We start from the raw sequence: 18387 nt of genomic DNA on the forward strand, positions 1-18387 counted from the left end.
AACTGTACTAAATGAATATTTTGAAATTATAAACTCATTGTTGCGGCTTTATCAGTGGATCATTGTAGCGATTCGTGTAGTGCACTCCAAGCTTTAGAAAAAATGTATTCGAGACATCCTACCGTCACCGAAATTCATATTGATATCGCTGAGTTGAATCGTTACAACAAACAAGTGAATTTCTGCTGGATCCCTAGCCTTGTGGGAATCCCTGCGGATTCCGCTGCTAAAGACGCATGTCGTCTTTCATCACTCGTATTACTGCTACCGATTTTATTAACTCAAACACAAAACTCTCCCGGCAAAAGGGTAAGGTGACTGGACTGCTACAACAGATAATAAACTCCAATTCATCAAGGATACTGTGCTACCAAGGAGCTCTTCAATCCGGAATAACTATCGAGAGGAGGTTATTTTCCATTTACGAATAAGGCATACTAATCTTACACATGAGCACCTAATGAATAAGAACGATGCACCCGTTTGTGTTCGTGCAACTGCCACTAATGTTACACCACATCCTTGTAGACTGTATGTGTTATACTGCATTTGCGGCGGAAATTTAAATTAGGAGCTCACATCCGAGATAATCTAGGAAACAGTATGAGGATGTTATCGATTATCTTGGTTTTTTTAAAGCCAGACATCTATATTCGATTATTTAATATTTGTTGTAATATGTTATTTTTAGTATTTTATATTGTGCTTTACTTTTTGCTATTTTTCCTGCATTATTATGCGATTTGTTTGTTAATTTTATTTTTTATTTTTCCAGTTATTTAGTATATATATATATATATATATATATATATCCGCTATAGTTAACGCATATTATTATAAAATTAAATATTTTATTTAGAATCATTGCTTCCGGGCGCTAATAACAAACTTTCGTTGGGCGCCTAAAAAAAAAACAGAAGATCGCGTTTAATTTTTTATTTTTGAACATACATGCACGCACATTTACAAAACTCATACATTTCTCCAACTCTTAGATTTACTACCACATTAAAATATTCCTTCTTTTTATTTTTACATAAAACCTTATAATTCCTCAGTGTAAGCGAGCGAGCGCAAGCGCGCGCACACACATGTATTATTCCTCAATATACTTGTTCCATTCTTGCTACATAATTTTATAGCATAAACGATTTGGAACGAACATAATTTCCCTCACTCCCAAACCACTCCAGCTTATACATTTTTTTATTATACTCTTATAATCATTTCCACATTCATAACTGTAATACCAACTTTCCGTACTGCATTAAAATACCAACTGCTAAGTAATGCACCTGCTCCATTAGAAGTTTATATTCCTGTATTTGTAACGCAGATTTATAGTCCTGTCCTACCCTTCCTTTCCTGTCACACTAATTTAATTAAGGTAAAAGGGCTTTATCTATCACTACTTATACCGAACAAATCTCTGTTATTTAATTAAATATAACAGAGTAAATATAAGAGTTTCTAATTTGTTATAATAGATGATCTAATCGATGAATGAAGCCACTAAATGATGAAAATTAATTTTGACAAAAGAAAATAGACATATATTATTTGATTTTCACAAATTATTTAAAGAAAATACAACAGCTGTTTCGGTACACAGTACCTAACTCAGATGTTATAAACAGAAATAGGTACTTTGTACCGAAACAACTGTTTCGATACAGCTGAGTAGGAGATTAATAGTAGTGAGGAGAATTAGCACTATTTTCGTTTTTGATTTGGTAAAAATAGATCCTGTCTCAATTAATAAAAGCATTTTTCTTCCTGTTTTTGTTTTTTAGTTTTAATATATTTAGAAACCAAGAATAGGAATTTCATCTCAACTACTTTCAGGTTGTATTAGCATTCTATATTTTTAATTCAACTAATTGATGAAGGCTGAATTAAAAATAGTTTATTTCACAAATCTGTAGAACAGCAAAGTATGAAAAATTTACATTTATTTTCAACATGTAAAATTCAACGAAAAATGCCATTAAGAGATATATAAGAAGTCAGGACGGGTTAATATATAGAGATTAGATTGATCATGATTATTACTCATAGCTTTATATCTTACTCCTAGGATGTGACGTAATCAACTGATGTGGATCAAAGGGTTGGATAGAAAGCCTTGACATTTTCATAATATTGTCAATGTAATTTCACACTGTGACGTTAAAATGATTTGAGGGATCTTTACCTCAGTCTGCATTCCCAGCGACTCCTTTCAGAAGTACATCTGAAATTTAAATGGCAGGAGATTAAATTGTGTTCCTCCATTAACTAACTTCACTGAGTAGAAAATATCTTTAAAAAAGGGGAGAAACTCTTTAATTTTAATAATTTTTTTGTGGGAAAGTACAGAAATGACTTGCCAAAATTTTTAAAATTTTTAAGATTAATTCTTATTATATTGGCTGTACTTTAATGGAACTGTTTGTTTTGTGTAACTTGGTAATTACTTGATCTTGCATAAAAGCTTTCCGAATATGAAAGTTTAAGGCTTTATACCTACAAGTAAATCGAAAAAGGTTTTCTTGTCCAGTTTTGAAGAATTATGAGATAAAACGTTCTTTCCTAAAATCACTTTACGTATGCATTTAGGAGCTAAAAGTAATTTGGGTAGCCAAGATTTTAACTCAATTTTATAGGCTTAAAAATTGTCAGTTCATGGTGTATGCGTACATTTCAAGAAAAACATAATCACTTTGATACCTACATTAATCAGCCCAACTGAAAAAAGGATTGTTTATTTGTTACCAAAACTGAAACAAAAATATATTTTATAAAAAGTATAACAATTTTACTAGTATTATATGGATACGATGCACCCATTTTGGTTAATTTTTAAAACATATTAATTGCATTACGTTTTGTTTTTAATTCTGTAATGTTCTAACATTGGCATTAATCAGATTATTTCATACTGTTGGCATTAATCAGATTATTTCATACTGTTGGAATTAATAAACATAATGTCTAATGTCTGGGTGTGTTTTTCGTAAAAAAATTGTCATTATCGATTTCATTTAGAGCATACCATTTTATGTTCGGATTATTCTGTCAATGTTCCAATATGCCGCATGGATAACTGTCGCACAACGGTGCATTATATTCTCCTTGAATTTTTACGTTATGCCACATTGAGTCGGATATTAATAGTAGCGCGTAGAATATTAGTACTCTTCTCGTTTTTGATTTACTAAAAATAGATACTACATCAATTAATAAAAATATTTTTCTTCCTATCATTTTTCAGAATTTTAATATATTTAGAAACGAAAAATTAACATGTCTACCTCAACTACTTGCAATTGTGTAAGCATCAATTTTATTTTATTATTTTTGTTGAAATATTCAAATTTTCTGTTACATTTTTTAAAGTTTTGATTATTATATTCATATTTAAGTTTAAAATTTGTGAGGTTCATAGTAAGCCACTTACTGGTATACCTTTCTGTTAATTTCTACTTGTGAAAATCTTTTTATTTTTTATACTTATTTCAAATCTACATTATAAAAATAAATTATTTCTTATGTACCATCAGATTTATTCCTGGTGTTGTCCATTAATGAAATTCAGAAAGATAATAATGAAAAATTAATTGAACTCTTGAAGTTTTTAGATTGATCAATAACAGCTACATAAATTTGTTTTTTATATAGAATAAAGAAAGAGTGACCATTTAATAAATATTGAAAATTTATTCCTAAATCGTATATTTTTATGTGGTGTACAGCTTTGCTAAAAGGAGAAATATAAAATAAATATTCCGGGAAGTTTGTGCTATTTTTTTTATTTTAATTTCTCATCAAACAACACAACGAAACAGTTTCGGTTACTCTTTATTCGTACATATTCCGTACCATATAACCGATGTAACTTTAAACAAATTTAAGGTTTGCTCAGAAGCCGTTTGTTAACCGGCAAGAAGTTTTACACTCAATATTCTTTTTTTCTTTTTTATTAAAGATAAAAATCAGTTTTTCTTTAAGTGGATTTTTTATGCAGACACTGTTTTATATTACCCTATCAAAGTTTTAATAAACAAATTTAACTTAAAATTAATTTTAAAATAGTAACAAAAAAATATAATTATTCCTTAGTTCTAATTTTGATGTAGCAGCCAACTAAAATGTAGCAACTACTTTCATATTATTAAACATTAATTTTGTCACCGAATTCAAAAGCAGAAATTACAGTAGCATTAAAAAATATCATTTAAATTTCAGGTGTTTTATTTTGTAAGTTTAACTATTTAAATTGAACTATTTTTTTCTTTTAACTTATTCCGTGTTTTTAAAACATCATACCTAAAATTTTATCATGACATGGAAATGTTAATTGTATGACTTCTGTCATGATTTACAATTTGAACGTGTCGACTTATTAGGTAAATTGCATAAGGAAGCATTGTAATGGGTGCCATGATTTGACTTCGGGAAAATTTCAACGTTTCTTCGCGTTTCACATCCCCCAGACCCCAAAACCACCGTCAGTTCAAAATATTGTTACCACATATATGCCCAACTTAATATCGGCAGACGACAACGGTAGCAACTCAGATGTCAAAGGGAGCACAGTATACGTATGCGCTGATACAGCGTCACTCCCGCAGCGCAGATGACCAGGCAGTTCCACCCATCATAGCGGCGCTGCGGCCTCAACACTTTTTCAGCCTTCAATAAAAGAGCGTGCACGAGAGTGAATTTTCAATTCATCGTCGACTACCACCTGAAAAAGACCAAGAATATTTATAAAAGAATTATATATAACAATAACAATATATATGTAAATGTATATTAATTATATATGTAATGTATTTCTTCTGAACACGATAAATGCCATAATTTCGCTTCAATCTCTTTCAAATTGATACATAAGATATAACGACCCAAAATCTCGGTCGTATTCGTTAATGGGCAAAATCGGACCATGGAGGTGGAAATAGCAATTTTTCGAAAAATATAAATATCGCTATAACTTTCTTATTAAGTAAAATATCCAATTCGTTTACAGTTCCTACTATACTTTGGATAAGGACCTAAAACTTATATGAGTAAAGTTTTTTGATATCACCAAACATTGACCCAAGGTGTGGAAAAAATTGGATTTCAAAGACAAAAAAAAATCGTGCCTCCTTTAATAGGCAAAGTATCGAATCGATTTAAAATTGTCGTTGGTCCTCTAAATATTCCCTAAAACTTTTGTCTGAAAAATTTTTTGATATGACCAACCTTACGACAAGGGATGACCAAAGTATTGCTGGAATTGTAAAATGATAGGGCTTGTCGTATGCTAAATATGTGAAACTTTTTTCACATGCAACCATTGTCGTATTAAGTAAATTTGAAGTTTTTCTTAACTTTAAGGAGCAAATTTTTTTTTATCCTCTATTTAGTACCGGTGAAATCTACCTCCGCTTTCCAGCGTGCCGAAAGGGATTTTTTCCTACTATATTTATGAGAAAATATCATTACGGTAAAAATTTCAATTTTTACAGTAATGATATTTTCTCACTATCATGCCATAATTATTATTTTTAGAAATATATTTACAATTGGAAATTTATTTTAACAGATAATGAAATTAAAGTCTATTAATAAAAATAAGTATTAATAACAAACCGTAATCCTCCTTACAAAATATAATTTCTCTGGATTTATCTAGATGCAACAGTTTGTTGACCTTAATGTTATTAGCAAGATGACCGATAAGTATATATCCTAATTTAGTTTCCTGACTAGTAGGATACGGTTTTGCATTCCTCCCCAACGGCGTCTGCAAGGGAGTCTCCACAGATCATTGGTGGCGGGACGCCGGAACCTCCCACCACTCCCGGATAGGGCTGTCCCGTACAGACACTGCGGCTTCGTTGTGCAAAATCCAGCGGATTCGTGACATGGACGAAATCGCCTTATATCCACGGATTCTAGGCGCATGTCCATGCAATTTTCATGTAAGGGACCGAGGCATTTTGCAAGTGGCCAGGCTCGCCACAGGTAAAGCGTGCCCCCTGCGATCTGGTCCAAGACACAATTTGGCCCTGTAGCCTGGCTTCCAGCACCGAAAACATAAGTCATCAAAGGTGCGTGTCATCACCCGGCAGGCCACTCACCCAGTTCAAATTCGCCCATCGGATAAGTGAAATTAGGCTTAAACGAAGCCTAATCGATTACTTCACTGTATCTTCTCTTCCAGAAATTTATAATTTGCTAAAAAAAATTATACTAGCACTATTCTAAATCTTTTATCTACTCTTTTCCCTAACACGCAAGAAATCAGCACTGTGGAAAATGAATATGCCATCGATTAACTTTCCTAGTAATCATGAATGACTGGAAAAAGTGAGAATGAAAGAAATTTCATAGCTAATTTATCTCTGGCTAATCTAAAAAACAAAAACCATTACTTTCTAACAAGGAAAATTGTAGTGACACTATTGGTTGACTAACAAATAATGGTTGATCAGAAAGGCCCTCCTTCACGGGGAGAATCATCTTTCAACATATTTGTAGCCTCTCTGAGAACCTGGTTTTTTTTTTAGGTGTAAAATGCGATAACAAAATAAAAAATAAATTATTTACTAATCATGTATTCTAATTTATTCACATTGAAAAGTTAAAAGCGGAAAACTAGAGTATTAATGAAATTGAAGTTCAACGATAACAAAATACATGCTTTATTTCAGAAACAGTAATATCATGAAAAAAATGTTTCACAATATCAAAAAAAAAGAAAAAACATTTTTTAAGCAATATATGCATTATGTTTATTTATAAACATATGCATTATGTTTATTTTATTTTATTAGACATTGGTGTCAGGATAACATACTCTCGTTTTTTTGCTCTTTTTATTGCAAACTAACTTCATAAAATTTTCGGAAAAAATTCTAAAGATTAAACCTTAATAAAATTAAATAAATACTGAATTATTTGTCATTATTTTATTTTAAAAAAGTTGCCTTAACTTAAAAATTTCCCGTATAGCAGCAAGTGCAAAAATATTTATCAGATGAAGATGTATTAAAATCTAATTTATAAGTAATGCAGCCACTGAACAAAAAGAAATTGCTTAATACTGTAAAGTACTTACTAAAGCAAACAATGTTATAATTTGTTATGATAATTGCAATTTTTCTTTGGGAAGTAATTATATTTTTATAATAATGCGTTAAATCCATTACACTTTACGTGTATTACATCATGTTAAAAGCATATTATGTTTTATCTATTTTTGTATAATTCAAAAAGCTAGATCAATAAATAAGAGAAAGCTTATATGTAGCCAGCGTAAAAGAAGTACAAAGGTGGGGATAGGTTTTTCGAATATTTCAATGCACCATTTATATTATCCTATAACGAGGAGACAGACCAAACTCTGTAACGTCGTGAAGCTAAAATTGGTAGGGTTTTTAAAAAGAAAGAGACGTTATTTTAATTAACCATCAAATGATGTTACCAATTTATGTGGCAGTTTGCCTGCATCGTTTTGTCGGTATAGCAAACCATATAGCAAAATTATAGTCTTCTGCCTTGTAAAAAAAAATTTACTTCTCTGTGATACTACCGTCTCAGTATCACAGAGCCGTTTCGATCTTTCAGAATTTTTAAAAAATATTATTTAAATATATATAATTTTTATATTTTGTAATGAAGTGGTAATATTAATTAAGTATGTACAGAATTAATTGAACAGTAGAAAGGAAAAATTATTGAGGGTGTTCAAATCACTCTATAATATAGTAAAATTAAAAAGAATGATTCAATCAATAAAGTAAAAAGAAAGGACCAAGTTTAAAAACGATCCGGATGAATGCAAAAGAAAAATTAACAATTTATTATCCTTCTTAAGAAGAGAAAGAACTAAATAAAAAAGATCAAGAGAACAGAAAAAGAAAACAAAACAAACACAGTAATCACTTCAATGCTTTTAATAGAAATAGAAATTTATACTTTCAAATTTACTTTAGGCAGTAGAACTGATAATAATTGTAAAATAACTAAAATTTTAATTTATAATAATAAGTAAGATTTCAAACTTAAAATATAACGATATAGAAAAATTTTAAATGAAAAGAAAATTCAGTAGAAAACACGTACACTCAGATTTTTCAACTCGACTTAATAAAATTAAGAGTAAACCAAGAGACTAGATCGCCTCTATTTTGCTTGGTCACGTAGCAGTATTATATCCGCAAAACCGTTTGGTTTAATAATTTATTTTTTCCACGGACGGTATATAAAACCTTTGATCAAACTTGGTAGCAAATTTATGCCCAAAATTATAGTCGTGATCTGAAACTAATACCTACCTCGTTCATTTTCAAAAAAAAAAACGTTACTCCAATCATCTCCAAAACTTGGTACAGATATTAAAAAAAAAAAAAAATTGTTTCACACAGTTAAATTTTTAGAATAGTTTTACGTATTTCACACGGGTGTAAAGTAGTCAAGAATGGTAATTTACTTAAGATTTGCTTCTGTTTTTTGAAGAAAAACTGCTAAAGAAAAAATTTTCAATAGGATTTACTTTTATGACGACCATTTTACGACTTTTAACTATATATTGAAGCAGATTATTATGCTTCAAACTCAACTGCAATGGTGTAATACGACTAGTAAGTTTCATCATTGATTCACCTAGTGAATTATTTTGTCCCTTCGATTGTCATAATATTTTAAAACTCTATGTAGCATATTTTCTACATTTGAAATGATCCAAAGTACTCACGATTACGTAATAACCTACTGCTACAAAACTTTTATATTATTATGTTGTACTGCGTCTCATACAAATAATCGATATTTATGTTTCGTGTCACATTATACCTGGTAATATGTTTTTTTTTTAAATTTCAAACATCAGATTTTTTAAACAAAAATTAAAATCCCTGACCAGAAATGTATTTTTTTAAATAAAAATACATAATGTAGCATTTAAAGCTTGTATATGATAAAGAATTTATTTATCAATAGTACAAACATTACTTTTACTTACAATAAATTTGAAGTAATGGAACGTTGAAATTGTTCTACCGTGAAAACAGCTGAAAACTAGAGAAATTTTTATTTGCCATGTGGAGTAATTCCAAAAGGTAATCTTCACATGAATTAATCTCGAGAATAAAACATAAAAGAATATTAATGTGGCATAAATTTTCCATACATTAAGTCATACAATGAAATTCTTATTATAATTTCTTATATAGAATTTTATTATTTATTGACAAATACACTTTTATACTAGTTTATAACTAGTATAACTATATATTTTTTTAATAACTACTTATCCGTATTCATTATTTTTGAAAATATTAATTTTTGTGCTTATTTTCGAGGATTCCGTATTTTTAAAAAGTTATCTTTGATTATATGTTTCCAGAATTAATGTTACAAAAGAATTCCTTAAGTTCCAGAGCAGATTCCTTTCTATCCTTCTCTCACTCACACTACATCTTTCTCTCTTTTTCTTTACCTGTCTATCTTCCTTTATTTTTCTCTCTAATGTTTGAAGCTGTTTCTTTATAGCTTAAATTCTAAAGTATCATTTCTTCTTTTCCTTCTTGTTAATTTTGTTAAATATCGTTATATTTACATTATCCAGTTGCTGCTAAAAATGTTTAGCAATATTTTGACAGAAAAAATAAAGATGAGAAAAATTATACGTAGAATTTATTTTGTATGTCAAAGATTTAGGATTTTATAGATTTATTGGATATTAATTTTATTAATTGAAAGTAAAATAAATTGAAATTAATTTTCAATTGTTTCCATTAAATGGAGATTTACTGTATTTTATAGGTAAGTAGGAGACTATGTTTATGGAAATTGTACATTGGATTTACGAGAGTGGTAGAGTAATAAACGGTATTTGAAAAGAGTTGAATTATTAGATTTCGTTTGTTACATGTTTATCAAATTATGAATGCGCCACTTCTATTAAAATTTGTCAATAAATAATATTTCTTTATGCAATGGTGTGTTTACGTATTTCAAATTACTACAAGTATTATTTACCCTTTTGTTCTTGGTCCTATAAATCAATATTTTTATACATGTTTTTATGGCTTGCAGCCGTCATATACTGAGTAATTTTGGATTGTCTTTTGAATAAATCAGATTTATTTGTACTCTGTTTGGCATGTGTAAAATACTCTACCAGCCTGGCTATCTAAATACGGTTAATTTAAATAAAACAAAGTAGTATAAAATAGTAAAAAAATAAAATCAACGAATTTTTACGTTTCTGGTGTTTTGATTTTTCTTAAGTCAAAATATACAAAACTTTTGTTGCAAAATTCTTCTGTTTAAATATGCGCTTATATATTGGCATTTATTTTTATTTTAAGGAAAGATAATTTACTTAAACAAGGAATAAATTCATAAAATATTGCTGCTCACGCGTATTTTTTATGTTATAATAATACATTAGAATGAGAAATATTATCGGAGAAATATTATCGAATGAAGTAGCCTCAAAACTTTGGGACTACTTCATCCTTAAAAAATTTAGATTTAAATTATAATAGTTACACTAAGAAATATTTATAGCCTATACCTCATTTTCGATTTCAGTTCAGGCTATTATATAATTCTACATCGACTTAAATCTTATAAATCTTAAATATATTGCCTGTTTGGATACGGAATTAAATTTTTAGAACTTCATTTTTATAAGCCCCATTTTATGTATCTTTTCACTACTGAAAAAAAAAAAATAAAACTTTTCTTCATTGGGATAAAGGAATGAACAATCTCTGATTATTGTACGATCAGATAGACGTAGATTAATAAAAACCAATCCTATTCGTTTTGAGTCTTATTCATACTCGTAATCTGTGAAAAAATTTGTCAAGAGTATTGTCAAGTGTATGAAATACGTGATGGCAATAATAATAAAGTATTTTATTCATTTAAACAAGGATGGATTTTGAAATGTAGTATTTTTCATGGACTCAATTATATTTCATATAATTCAAATAATATTGCATAAGAAGCTTCGTTTCCGTCGAGTGTTCACACACCGACGCATTCATTTTTATTTTTTCTACAATATGAAAATATGCAAATATTAGTGTTTATATTAATCTAATTGTTTTACTAAATTTTCAATTTATTTTTACTCAATAATCTCTATTACAGGATTATTAAGTATTATGAGAAAGAACAAATACACCTTACCAGCAATTAATTTTGAACTTCTCAAGATCTTTCAATCCTTGGACCATCGTCAGGAGATTAAAGTATATTATAAAATAAAATTAAGAAATAAAAATATTAATCAATCATGACGGATTGCTGGTTATTAGTATGCTGATTGAAATTTACAGTGTAATCTGGTGGAATAAAATACGTAAAATCAAAGTGAACCATGTTGTATGAATGAATGTTTATTTGAATTATTATCTCTTTATATCTAAATTTAGGGCGTGTTTAAACAATTTATCGTCTTTAAAAAAATTTTTGCTCATTAATTAGATTTTTTTGTTTACTGGAAATGTGATATTTTTCTAAATTAGGTGTATTATAATAATTATAAAAATGTCTAAAATTATAAACATATTTGGGTTGTATATATGACCTTTATATAATATATTTTCGCGTGTTCCGCGGCTCGATCAGGATATTCAGAGGTTGTTGACAATTAAGAATATTTATATAATTGCAGTTTATTGCAGTTTAAAATGTTCAAATTACAACCAGGTAAATTAATAATAATAACGATGGTGATAAATACAATAATGATAAATAGTGATATTATTATTAATAATAATAAGTGACAATAAAACAGTTAATAACTGTTTTATTACTATATTAAAATAGTAATTACAACCACAATAATAGTCACGATAATAGTGTTAAACGATAATTACATGAAAAGTCATAACATAATCAAAACAGTAAGCATGACATAAAAACAGAGAAAAATGCTTAACGTAATCAATAAAGAAAGAATAACAATAAAATTATTACACATCAAAGAGTGATAGCAATGTCAATAGTACGTAATAAATACAGATTACACATAAGACAAAGGTCAAAATAAATAATCATTCGAAATTTATCCCAAGTATATAAACAGAATTTAGTATTCAGACCCATTGAATACGTAACTCAGGCTCGTTATACCGATCTTGTTACAATATGCTTAGCGAAGTTAGAACATTCTGGTTTATTGTTTTTTATACTATCCGTATGTTCCTTTGGACGTATAGAGAATTTAAGATTGGTCATACCAATATATATCACATTACAATCTTCAATAATTTATTAATATATCAGCGGTGACAACGTTTGAAAAATTGTCTGTTACAGCAGTTGCATCTTCACGTTCCCACATGTTCTTGAACTGAATCACCGTATCCCGACCACTCTTGCTATATTTCATATGCAAAAAAGAATAATTTCTCATTTTCATCATAAAAAAAAGACAAGCAAATCTTACTGATTGTCAGCATGTAGTTGTGAAAAATAATAAATATGTATATGTTCAATGATTTGTTAAATATTACTTTTTCTGTTTCGTTGTATACATTTATTTCTAGAATATAACCCATTATAATGTCCTGCAGTTTTACATGCGTTTTCAACCAAAATGGGATATACTCTAGGGATAACGTAACTTACAACTGGGATTCAGCTGTGTAAATTTTTAAGATCACAGGATTGCATACACAAGTTGGTAAATCGTTAAGTACGTCCCCACCACCCACAAAACCTTTCTTTTATTTAAATATTTCGTTGAATAAGAATTTGACAGTACCATAAAAATATTTTTTTTTTTTAAAGTAACTTTTTTATTTTTTCTGCAGCTTATAACTCACAGAATATAATTTATAATCGTATGCAAGAATTAACAAATTATATGTTCATGAATACGTTTTAAAATCAAATATCTTTCACATTATAATAATTTTTATAAGATAAAATAAGTATAAGAATAAAACATTTATGCAGGATACTAGAACAAGAACAGTGTTACCATTTCATCAATAAAATAGTTTCCCAACGGTGGTTGGTTATAAAGGGGATGGATAGAGATTGCTGCGGACCCCCTGCAGGTTTCTCTCCTATCCCCGTACAAACCCTCCTCAAAACAATGTTTTACCCTCAGTCCGGCGCGCGGATCCCTCCGGGCCACATCTCCTGAGAGGAAGCTATCGTCCATATATTGTATGCAGTTATATTTCATATGATTTATAAATAGTCATTTTTTATTAAATTTTTTTAAGCTAGTCTTAATAATTAAATTTAAATTCTATAATTTGTGACGATACAAAAAGTTACTTAAGAATTTGTTAAATACATGTTTTATCTCTATATATTTTTTATTATTTTAAAATTAATAAAGGTTTTAGATAATTTTCTTTTTAATTGAAAAAATATTGGCAATTTAAAATATTATAATTTTATGTTAATTTTTAAGTATAAATCCTTTCAGTTCATTCGTTTGCGATTATGCTTGGCGAAGTTTTTTTTTCGTTTAAAAGTCGTAAATAAAGCATGACTGGAAAATGGATCAGTACTTTATTTAATGTTAAATTATGACCTTTAAATAGTATGGTACTTACTCTTCTTTTTTAATCGTAGTTTATTTGCCATTAAAGTCAATTTCAGGATATTTTTTTATGCAATTATTATAGAATAATTATTTTATTAAACTATTCAGTTTCTTTGAAATCTTAAAATTATAAACATACCTTTTGATGTCATATAATCTTTTGAGAACAACAGAAATCTAATATTTACTCTATCTAATTTTAGGTAGTAATTACGTAACTATCCACAACAAAGAATAAAAATATGTATTTAAATGTACTTAAAAAGTATAATTAAAAGTAATGTTATTTATTAATAAAAGGGTTAATTGTTTATTAATTTAGTTTTGAAAATTATGATTAAATATAAAAACATTTTAAAAAGATATCTTTTTCAAATTACCTTTAAATAATTTTAATATTAATTTTGGTTTATTTTCAAATTGAATAATAATATATCTAATATTATATTATATTATTGTGGATATTTCCTAATAACATTTTGTTTCCACACTATTTTTAATATACATTATTTCATTATGAATAATTAATATATTAACAAGATAACAGATAGAAATAGAAATCATATCACAATTTTAGTCGTGGTAAATCTTTTATTTGATTTTTTTTTTTAATTTTTCTATTCCTTTTCAACAGTAATAATTTTTTATAGAGAAATTTATAATTTATAATAATACTGTATAATAAAGCGTGAATGAAACGGTGTGTGAATAAAACTACCATTTCCGTTTCCTCAAATTTTAAAATCAAATACGGGTTTTTAAATCCTTCCTGAACGAACATAATTCACCTTCATGCAGTTGAGATTAGTGTTTTACTACGATGTGTTCGAGCAGGATGAATTCTTTAGCTGTTCGCTTTACGTTTTAAGTCTCTCTTATTAATGCAGTATATTTCCTGTTAAATTGTCATACTTACGGGTCTTCACCATTTTCCAAATGGATTTAGGCTATATTCTGATGTGCTGTGCTACTAATAAGTACTTCAACTACTGATGTACATATATTTATATAGACATATTCCATACATATCTAATATTTTCGGACATTCACGATTCTGTATTCAATCTATGTACGAATGTGAGAAGATGAAATAGTTGATGTAGGCGGTAGAAATCTTGAATTCAGCTGAATATTTTGGATCGCATTATTCATTCTGAATAGGCATAATATTACCTGAAATTTCAATTGAGATCAGATGGGCAGAATAAATATTTACGAATAATGATCGATCGTAAGTCTCGCTAAATTTAATCATGTATCGATTACATTTGAGGCTCACCAGATTAAAGCATGAATTTTTCTTTTGTCAATTCATAATTCTACGATATATTTCTTAGATTATTCTTACGCAAAATGATCTTCAAATTTTACAACTTCTGCGATACTGATTTGTAGATTGTATACAAAAGTGATGATATCTTTAATGATGATGTGGGCAAATTAAAAAAAATATATATATTTCTAATGTTTTGTAATAAGGTTTTTGTATGAATTTTAACAAATTTTTCAGTTGCTTTTATTAATAAATGAATTTCACATTCCTACTTCAGTTAATTAATTGTAATTTTTTATAGTTATATAAAATTAGTTAGTAGTTGTATTAATATGAATATATGCATAGTTACGTACCTTGTCAATTGTGGTATGTATTCTCATGTACAGAAATTTAGTTATGTTCCCACTTTTTGTACCCGGTACTTCCAAAACTACGTTTTTTTTTTTCTCTATTTTATATTCATACGTTCTTTTACGTCTATTTTATACTTATAATTAATTTAGTATGATGCTTTTATACTCTTTACAACGTTTCGTTAAAAGCTTATTTAAAATTTCTTTATTCAAAATACGATATTAAGATCTGGTGATGACAGTGTTTTCTTTGGAAAAAAAAATACCTTGAAAGGAATATTAAACGGCAGAATTTACTAAATAACATGGATTTATTGTAGAGGAAAACTTCAATCTTGAGTGTAAATAAGAATAAAAGGAAGATAATGAAATGTAATAGACGGGAAGTCATTAAACAATTAAATATCAGCATATAGTACTAACTTACCAAAAATGGAATGGTTTTATTACATAAAAAGTAAAATTACCATGGACGGACGAGGTAATGCTAACATCAAATCACTGACTGGAACAAACAATTTTTTTTTTCAATTATATTATTTTACTTCCTATATTTATGCTTTATTTTATAATTTTCTCTAAAAAAAAAAGTAACTAAACCTATTTATTTTATACAATTTTTGACATATCTATTTTCTTTCAGCTTGGTATTTAAGTGCGTACGAGTAATTTATTCTTTTCAATCATATACAGTTTATACTTTTTTTTTTATAAATATAAAACAAAATTTACTTCAAAATTACGTTTATTTTGTAAAATCATATGAAAATTTATTTGATGTAGCACTTCATCTCCATGCAATCACTTTTAGCTTTCAGAAAAAGGCATTAAAATAATGTTTTAATGCCTTTTCTAACACAAAACAGAATTTTACACAATATCCTTATACAAATTTTAGTTTACAATTTTAGTTTTTAGTAATTTTTATTTACAATCTGTTGCATTTTTGTAGAAATCTTAAGTAAATTATACCATATATATATATTCATATTCAGATTCCACATATATTCACAGAAAAAGGACCCCCGTTGAAATTCCCCAAAAATGACATATTAATACTATTGAATTTTACAACTTCCGTAGTACATACACAAGATACTTCTGAAGAACTGTTGAATGAATAGTATATTAAAAACCAGTAATAACAAGAATCATAAAAACAGCAGATTGATGAAGGATTTAGTAAAGAAAAATAGACCAGAAAAAAAGAAAGTGAAAACAAAAACAGTGGAAAGGAATGATTGATTAATGTACAACACTCAGCGGGTGTAATCACGCTATAGTATCTTACTAAGGTACAGAACATGTAGCCGTTTATGTCTTCTAACATCCTTAGTGTTGTCTAGGAACTTTACAACCAAGTAGTTAACGTGATCATTTAGCCGAAGTTTATATTTTAAATTGAAACGTTGCATTTCTTCCTTGACGTCCGTAGATCCAAATATTCATGGATTACACTGTTTTTAGTAAACCGCGGCGCCTTAGCTAGTTCATTCTAAAACCGCTTTATGATTTCAACATCTGTCTGGCTTGCTGTACCCTATAGGAGTACGCTATATGTCCATATTGGTTTCAAAATTTCTAAGTATAAAAGTATCTTATTAGAGAAAGAAAACTCATACCTACGCCCAGCAACCTCCACATTCTCTTGAACTTTCATGTTAAGTTGCTTTCTCTTCTCTCTTATATGAACCTTTCACGTTAAACGACGATCCAAGTGAAGACTCAGGTATCTTACACTTTCAGTAAGCGGGTTTAAAATGTCATCAAGGTGGACCCTTGCACAGTTTACTCTCGTATAATTTATAGTGACTGACTTTCATAATTTATACTATATTTCATAGCTGCTATGAACCACAGAAATATTTTACTTTAGTAAAAAATTTTAATTTAAAAAAGTAGCCATGATATCACTAACGTTTTTTTTATTCTTTATCCATTTTATAAAAAAACCTATTGTTTCATAAAAATCCGATTGTATACTCGAATAAAACATAAAGCTTTATTATACTGTCAAGTTTCGTCTAAAATACAATATAACAGTAAAATAAATTAGAATGGACTATAACCGCTTTGTTTCATATTAATTTTTATTTTGTAGTGCTGCTCTGATCTAGGGTTTTCCAGGGTTTTCTTTTGATGTTTTTAGATAAATTTTCGAATTGTTCCTTTTTCTTATTAAGGAAATACCATACTTATCACTCCGGAAAATATTTGTATAATTTATCTTATAATTAAACATTAAACATGTTCATTAATTAATTAGCAGGGAATTAGTTAATTACTTTTAATTATTGATAATTAGTAAACCGCTAATTTTTTAATTACTTATTTTGTGCTAAAATATTAGTATAATTAAATATGTTGTGTTGGTTGTTCTCAAGGTAATTTAACGATTAAAGTATTCAGGCTTTATAGAAACAAGAAAAATAAACTAAATTACAAAAGACAGAATAGTACTAACTGTTTTTTTGTTTATATTTTTTATACCCCCTCCCATGAGCCGGACCCATAGTTAAGTATAACGCAGTCCAAAGGAGAGTCCTTTAACTTTAACGGGCCGGCCTTCCCGCCCACCAACTGAACATCCGGGAAGACAGGTTGTCCCGCCGGTTGGATCTTTTACATTATGCCTGCCTCTAAACTCCAGCGAGGAGACTCCAGATCCAGCAATGCCGTAACCTTCATCCCCACCCCAGGGTCTCGGTCTTTTGAGTGCCTTATGCCTCAAACAGGGGAGTCCCCAAGAGGATCCCCACCGGGACTTTGGTCTTAACTTCCCCCTAAAAGACGTCAAGTTCAGATGATCGTTGTCACAACAGAAAGCGTCACACTTCACGCATGGAATACCCAGCTGATCATCAGAACTAACACACCAGGGCATACCGGCCCTCACCCCTGTGGCTGGATGGTGTGGTGTTGGACAAATACCTCCCGTTAGAAACCCCTCCTCCGTTCATCATCTTTGGCTGGAAGCATCATCCGAGAATAGTACTAACTATAGTTAAATTAAAGTACACAAAGTTTTGACGAGGAAAACTTCAACTCCAAAGAGGCTAGGGTCTCGATCTACAGATTAAAACCTTCCTTGGGATAAGACGAATGATTCTAAAAATTTGAAAGCAATCGGTTGGTTGGTTCTTGCGTGATACTGTTTCAAATGGACAGACAGTACTCGCCACAAACCTTTTACATTT

General features: G+C 28.9%; 1 protein-coding gene across 1 annotated transcript in view; it reads right to left on the reverse strand.

The window, feature by feature from the left end:
- Nucleotides 1-4017: 4017 nt before the first annotated feature.
- The window catches only part of LOC142327665 (uncharacterized), a 233589-nt gene continuing 219219 nt past the window's right edge, over nucleotides 4018-18387 (reverse strand). Inside the window, exon 4 of the transcript XR_012757052.1 lies at nucleotides 4018-4729. The gene's annotated coding sequence lies outside the window, so the exon portion shown is untranslated. The remainder of the gene's footprint in view (nucleotides 4730-18387) is intronic.

Source organism: Lycorma delicatula, chromosome 7 (genome assembly GCF_047948215.1).
Source record: "Lycorma delicatula isolate Av1 chromosome 7, ASM4794821v1, whole genome shotgun sequence".
Taxonomy (NCBI): Eukaryota; Metazoa; Arthropoda; class Insecta; order Hemiptera; family Fulgoridae; genus Lycorma; species Lycorma delicatula.